The 5,781-nt window shown below is 40.4% G+C and overlaps 1 pseudogene; it reads left to right on the forward strand.

Moving 5' to 3' along the window:
* LOC108515839 (protein FAM210B pseudogene) overlaps positions 1 to 2,997 on the forward strand; it is a 7,004-nt pseudogene extending 4,007 nt beyond the window's left edge.
* Positions 2,998 to 5,781: the final 2,784 nt, after the last annotated feature.

The raw sequence follows: 5,781 nt of genomic DNA on the forward strand, positions 1-5,781 counted from the left end.
TTTTTTTTACTTTTATTTGAGGTTCAGTGTGTGCATGCGCTGTTTTGCTACACGGGTGAATTGTATGTCACTAGGGTTTGGGGTACAAATGATTTCATCACCCAGGTAGTGAGCATGGGTAGTTTTTTAACTCTCACAATTCTCCTCCCTTCCCTTTTCAAGTGGGTCCCAGGCAGTAACAAATGCTGGCGAGGATGTAGAGGACAGGGGACCCCTGGACACTGTTGGTGGGAATGTAGTTTAGTACAACCACTATGGAGATCAGTTTGCAGGTTCCTCAAAAAACAAAAAATTGAGCTACCATGTGATTCAGCAATCCCACTGCTGGGTGTACATCTAAAAGAAAGGAAACCAGTATATCAAAAAGATATCTGCACTCCTGTGTTTGTGGCAAGACTGTTTACAATAGCTAAGATTTTAAAAGCAACCTAAGTGTCCATCAGCAGATGAATGAATAAAGAAAATGTGGTACTTAAACAAAAGACTACTATTCAGCCTTAAAAAGAATAAGAACCTGTCATTTGTAACAACATGGCTGGAACTGGAAATAAGTGAAATAAGCCAGGCACAGAAAGACAAACATCACATGCTCTCACTTATTTGTGGGACCTAAAAATCAAAACAACTGAACTCATGAACACAGAGCACAGAAGGATGGTTACCAGAGACTGGGAACGGCAGTGGAGAGCTTGGGAGGTGGGCATGGTTAACAGGTTAAAAAAAAAGAAAAAAAAAAAAAGCTCAGAAAAATAAATAGGACTTACTATTTGATAGCGCATCTGGGTGACTATAGTCAACAATAACTTAATTGTACACTTTAAAAAGACTTAAAGAGTGTGACTGAATTGTTTGTAACTCAAAGGATAAAGGCTTGAGGGAATGGATACCCCATTCTCCACGATGTGCTTATTTCACATTGCACATCATCAAAACATCTCATGAATCTTATAAATATATACACCTACTGTGCACCCACAAAAGTTTGAAAAATAATCAAATAAAAATAGTCTAATCATAATTTGCAAATACCGCCTGTTTTCTGTCACCACTAAATCAGTCTCCATTAAATACAAAATATACACAAAGTATGTATAAAGCTTATATATATTTGCTGTTTCTGAATAAAATAAAATCAATCAATCAGCTACATCTTACACATTATTACAGGGATGGAGGTATTTAAGAACTACCTCTACTGATCCTAGAAATGTTTCAACTCCTGTAGAAAAGATAGAGCAGCTATCAGATTAATTTTCAAATTATACTAGAGAAACTTCAGAAAACAAATTTTGTGGCATCATACATCAAAATTAAACAATGACATCAGTGAGAATTACATACAATTAGGGACAGTTATGGATTGGCTTATGGTCTTGGATAGCCACTACTCCCACACAAGTAAAGCTCATGATTCAGTAATTATTTTCTCTTTCCTGAACGGATTTGGCCCTGGTCAGTTCATGACCCAGAATTTTTTTTTACAGGAAAGAGCACTTATTCTGTCTATTGATCCAGAGACAATAGACTCTGCTCACAGATTGAAATATAAACTACCCGCCCGATTTCTTTCTGCTGCCAGGACAATGGGCTCAGGTTTATGTTCACAACAGCCAATGAGTGCATAGAGCTCTGAGATATGGGCCTGTGATCCTGTGACTTTACTCCCCCAGAGAACTGCAACTGTCATCTCACCTGTGGCTACAAGGACAGTACATATTTGATGACTTAAAGTTATTTTTTAATAACTTTGTCTTAGTTTCCAGTTACCAGAAAAATGACAACTTTCTACCACGCATCTTCAAAGACATGAACATGGGAGAGGCTCTGTTTTTCCATGATCCCTGGAGGCAGACAGGGGTTCACATGGAGAGAACAGGACATGCTGAGTCTGAGACATGAGAGACTGAGAGCAAAACACATGTGTCTTACCGGATTCCGCGCTTCTCTGAGATCTGCCTCTGCTGAAAATCTGATTTTCAGTTAACCCCCAAATTCCTGAGCCAAACTATTAGTGAATTGTAAATAGATGGGACCACACAAAGACCTTGAGAAGGAGATGTCAACAGGTTACAGTGCAGAGAAGAACTTAAAGGCAAATATTAAAATGAAAAATAGGGACAAAATAGTGTGATTCAATGCAAATTAACATTAAACTGTGGCTCATATATAGTCTAGGAAATGTATTTTAAGATCATTTACCCCATAGAGATAGACATGCTAAATTAAATAATATTCATAGAAGAAACAGAACATTTATAAAGATTTGTTTTCCACACAAGAGAGCACCAAGTTTATGTTGTCCAAAAGAAAATTTTACTCATGAACTAATTAATACACCAATACCGCTTAAACGATTTAAAAGTTACAAAGTAACCAATCTTCCCAATAGTTTTTAGGAAGCATATATAAAAGTGATACGGGCAGCGCCTAGCTGCGCGCCACGGCCGTGTTGCTGGCTGGGCAGGGCCTGGCAGGCAGGGTGGGCGCCCGGGTCTGGCCTTGTGCCACCTGGCTCCTGGGCGCGGCCACCCCCTGTGCCCCGCCGCCCCTGACCCTGGTCCTGCTCCCGCCCAGGCCAGATGCCCGGCTGCTCCGCCAGCAGCCGTGACCTCAGCCAGGCCACGGAGACAACAGGCAGTAGGGTCAGCCGCACAGAGGAGAAAAAGCAAAGCAAGTCACAGCAACTGAAGAAGATTTTTCAATATGGCACTGTTGGCGTGTGGTTGTACACTGGAATCTCATTAATCTCCTTGGGCATATTTTACATGGTTGTGTCAAGTGGTGTGGACATGTCTGCAGTCCCGCTGAAACTCGGATTTAAAGAGTCCCTGGTACAGTAAAAAATGGCAGCAGGTACAAGTACCTTTGTGGTGGCCTATGCAATCCACAAGCTGTTTGCGCCACTGAGAATCGGCATTACGTTAGTCTCTGTGCCCTTGATTGTCAGATAGTTTTGCAAAGTGGGATTTTTTTAAACCTCCAGCTGCAAAACCTTAATGAACTCTTCAGTCGTAGGCACTGAAAACCTATTTCTTCTAAATTACACAATTTGGACTGGTTTTAGGGTTGTAGGTTTTCTTTTGGAGGGGTAGGGGGCTAATTGCTATGTTCTCGTGGATAAACTTTGCCAGTAAAATTCAGGCTTTTGAACAATTTTAATTTTTTGCTTCATAAATTTTGTGAATGCTATTCATTGTAGGACTTGTATTGTCAGGAAGATATCACAGATGGGTTAACATCTCAAGACAAAATAGTCTGCAAATGTTCCTTCCGGGAGATTTTTGGCAAGGGTCTGTCTGTAAAAGTTCCAGGGCGTTAATCTTGGCTCAGGTTCCTAAAAAGCAGTGATTAATTTAACTGGCTTTTAAATATCCCCTTCCACTGATATTTGTTGTCCGCTGCCTACAGTTTAATATGCAGTGTTCTGCAAAACAGCTGCCAGTGCTACAATCAATGAAGCAAAACTTAATATGTATTCACAATCTAAATTAGTATCAATACTTTGACATTCACTGCATTTGTTTTGGGGGAAGGAAAGTATTTCTGGTATGTTTCATTGATCCCCAAACACCTTCCAATCTGAACAGGATGGGGCTGATTCCAGATGGTTTTTCTGAAATTTTATTAAAGTATGTCAGTGTCATTTGTTTAGGTAAAATATGAAAACTCTGCTGAGTAGCAGTGGCATCACTTGGTTCCTGATGCCCATATTCCAGATACCACACATAAAACAGCTAAGACAATCTTAGCTTTTCTTAGACAACCTTTATCTCAAACTTTCAGACATTCCAGAATTGTCAAAATGTTTACACTGTCTCATTATTTTGAGTTAAAAATCCTGTTCAAGAAAAGAAAATTTTGTATCACTTCCTCAAAAAGAAAATTCATAGCACTTGTCACAAATGGAAGGCAACAATGAGATAATACAAGCCAGGGAGGGGCTTGTATTACAGGGGCAGGTGTAATTAGTCTACCGAGCCAGTTTTACCTAATGAAGGGCATGTGTGTTAGAGAGATTAGCTAAGAGTAGAAATTAAAGCACAGAGGCCGGGTGCGGTGGCTTATGTTTGTAATCTTAGCACTTCAGGAGGTTGAGGCAGGTGGATTACTTGAGGCCAGGAGTTTGAGACCAGCCTGGCCAACATGATGAAGCCCCATCTATACTATAAGTACAAAAATTAATCAGGCATGGTGGCACACGCTTGTAGTCCCAGCTGCTGGGGAGGCTGAGGCAGGAGAATTTCTTGAACCCAGGAGGTGGAAGTTGCAGTGAGCCAAGATCGCACCACTGCACTCCAGCCTGGGTGACAGAGGGGAACTCTGTCTCCAAAGAAAAAGAAGAAAGGAAAGGAAGGAAAGGAAGGAAGGAAGGAAGGAAGGAAGGAAGGAAGGAAGGAAGGAAGGAAAAGAAAGAAAGAGAGAGAGAGAGAGAGAGAGAGAGAAAGAAAAGAAAGAAAGAAAGAAAAGAAAAGAAAGAAGAAGAAGAAAATAAATTTGAGCATAGATCCAAACTGAGACACTGAGACTTCCTCCTTGTAGTAGTCAGGAGTAGGCGATTGAAGTAATTCTGTCCTGTGGGGTTCAGCATCATGCAAGCTCCCCCTGGGCTGTTCTCTGATGCAGAGCACTTGCTCCACACTCTGGGAACCCAGATTAACCAGTCTGCCCTGTCACATAGTTGAAGGAGTTGCATTTATCTTTCTGGCTCCCAATTCCTTTAAAATTATATTTGCTGCAGAACCTCCACAAGGCTAAATAAAATAAAATCACATTTGCGACCATCAGAGAACTGAAGGAACTATTAACTGGATGTCCTGGTTTTGCTGAGATTGGGCTGTTGACAGTAGTTCCTGGTTGGCCCCCAGTTACCCATGTCAGTTACCTCTGTTAACATTTCCAAGAATGTTTGTAGGACAATTCTCCACTTGCAAGGTCTTTAAAGTAGAACTCTTTTTTTTTCTTTCTTTCTTTAAGGCAATTGGCCCATTGCCAAAAGGTTTTGCTGTCTTAAAGCCGGAACTATCTTTCTGAGATCGAATTCCAAGGACTCCTCCACAGCTAAGTGAGCTGCCTCACACCAGTGTTAGGTGATGCTTTGTGTGGACGGAACAGAGCATTTTCATCTTGTGTTTAAAGCAATTTGTTGCCTTCGACTCCTCATCACTTTCTATACCAGTCTCCCATTCACGTCCCTAGTAATGTTAGGCAAAAAGAAAAAAGAAAAAAAGAAAGAAGGAAGGAAGGAAAGAAGAAAGGAAGGAAGAAAAGAAAGAAAAGAAAAAGCTGATGGTGAAACCTACAGGTTTAAGGGCTTAAATCTCAAACTTTGTGTTAGGAGTAATGGGAGTGTGCTGAGAGGGCAAGCAATAAAACGGGTCATACCAAAAAGACACATTGCTCTCTCCTAAGCCCTAAACCCACTCCACTCCTGAGGCCAGTGGTCCAAACAGAAAATAACTGGAGAAGACAAGGAGGTCAAAGGATCAGGGAATTAAGCATTACGTGAATTCACCAGCAAGATGTACAGAACGCTTGTGTTTACATTGTTTTTATGGAACTAGCAGAATAAAACTGTTCTATTTTAAAAATGAAAAAAACGTGATAACTTTACTTGTTTGATGTCATATAGACTATGCCAATATAGATAATTAGAGCATATTAATATGAAAGTAAAATTTTGAATGCCAAAACCATTGTGCCAACCCATTAAAATATTAGGTCATTAGGAAATCCCTTTATGCCAGAAACGCAAGTGAGAGTCGTCACATTAGGAAATGTTAT

This window comes from Rhinopithecus bieti, unplaced genomic scaffold (genome assembly GCF_001698545.2).
Source record: "Rhinopithecus bieti isolate Rb0 unplaced genomic scaffold, ASM169854v2 scaffold_35615, whole genome shotgun sequence".
Lineage (NCBI taxonomy): Eukaryota > Metazoa > Chordata > Mammalia > Primates > Cercopithecidae > Rhinopithecus > Rhinopithecus bieti.